The 1528-nt window shown below is 37.9% G+C and overlaps 1 long non-coding RNA gene across 1 annotated transcript; it reads left to right on the top strand.

Annotated features, from left to right (window-relative positions):
- Positions 1–213: 213 nt before the first annotated feature.
- Positions 214–1036, top strand: LOC144785647 (uncharacterized). The gene is made up of 4 exons (XR_013602006.1): positions 214–285; positions 364–438; positions 534–605; positions 875–1036. It is a non-coding gene; the product is annotated as an uncharacterized LOC144785647 (long non-coding RNA).
- The last annotated feature ends 492 nt before the right edge of the window (positions 1037–1528 follow it).

The following is a 1528-nucleotide window of genomic DNA, read 5'->3' as shown; positions in this document are numbered from 1 at the left end:
AATGAGGGGCCATATTTTGGAGTCTCTATTAGGAAATGTCACTTGCTAGCATGTGAAAACAAGACGAGAGCAGACACAGACAAAGTTTTTTTTAAAAGCCACATTTAAAATGAGGTAAGCTAATTCTGGAGAGATAATAGAGAATGCGACTAAGCAAACTGCACGAGAACTATGAGCCAACGGTTAAACGCGCTCTGAAATTCTTTTTGAGAACCGCGAGCCAACTGGCTGTTGGGGACCTTTCTAAAAGAGAAGAAGCTGTGGGCGCGAATGCTTCTCGCTAAGGTATGCTCAGAAATTAAAGTAGCGTTGATAGCTCAAATATGGCCCAAATGCCTAGCTAATAGAGTCTGTCTCCCACAGCACTTGCCCAATAATAACGGATTTAATACAAAGCGACACTACGAGCGGCTGCTCACAGAAATATTCTGCATTCAGGTACGCTCAAAGTTTATATTTACGAATCAGAGTAATAGTGAGCTATGTTTATTTCTTGTCGAAATATGTGATTAACATGAACATATTTCTCACAGAATCCTGTACAAGCATTTTTGCCGTGCAAACAGCAACAGAAAAAAGCAGGAATGATACTGTTAAAACAGAAGGTAGGAAACAACATAAATAACCCATAGCCCTATAATTAACAATCTGAGGCAGGATTTCTGAAAGCTGTTTTTGCTTTTAAACAGAAAACACACCATCTAGGTGCACGTATCTCCTGTTGATGCAATAAGTTGATGAGAAGAACATCACTCTTGAGGTATAATCAACCACGTAAAGAGATATTGATATAAAACAAAAATGTGAAGTGGATGAGAATAATAGGGAGCCCCATCAATAATTCATAATTTGTTGTCTTGTACATCCATTTCAGAAAATACCATCGCTTTTAAACTCAAGAGCCCTGACGAGAGTCCCTATACTCAGTGCCCGGGATTCGAAACACGTTGGCATATGATAACAACACAGAGGAATGATGAATAGAATTCCAGTCTGTAATTGAGAACATTTCCCTGCTATAGACATTAAAGTGTTCCCTGTGTGATTTTTGATACCTGATTTAGACATTCTTAGATAGTCTAGGGTCAGCATTTTTAGTACACAGCTTAAGTTGCTGTAAGAGCATTTATGTATTGGATGGTTTTTTGTGATTCATTTGAGTTTGTTCCTGTGTATTATTCATGTGTATTCACAATGTGCACAATGATTGTCCTATGAATGTATGGAATTTGGATATAATTAGACCCTTGTCTTTTTTATGTTTGAATAAACATCAAAAACCTAAATTCTCTTAAATAAAAAGGTATACATACAATACTGGATCAAACAAAAAGCAATGTGTTTGACCATACTGTGAATTCAAATCATGTTCACAAATAAAATAAGGTCTAGGCTCATTTCCCTTGTTTAATATAGTTCTACGGCCCTGCCTGCACCTGGCCTCACGCCCCTTTTTCCTGACTTTTAGAAAGCTGGCACTTTTCTACCCTAACCATTTGGTGCCTGCAGCTAGTTCCTGGGTCAAATG

This window comes from Lissotriton helveticus, chromosome 10, assembly GCF_964261635.1.
Source record: "Lissotriton helveticus chromosome 10, aLisHel1.1, whole genome shotgun sequence".
Lineage (NCBI taxonomy): Eukaryota > Metazoa > Chordata > Amphibia > Caudata > Salamandridae > Lissotriton > Lissotriton helveticus.
This window is presented reverse-complemented; position numbering and strand designations above follow the sequence as displayed.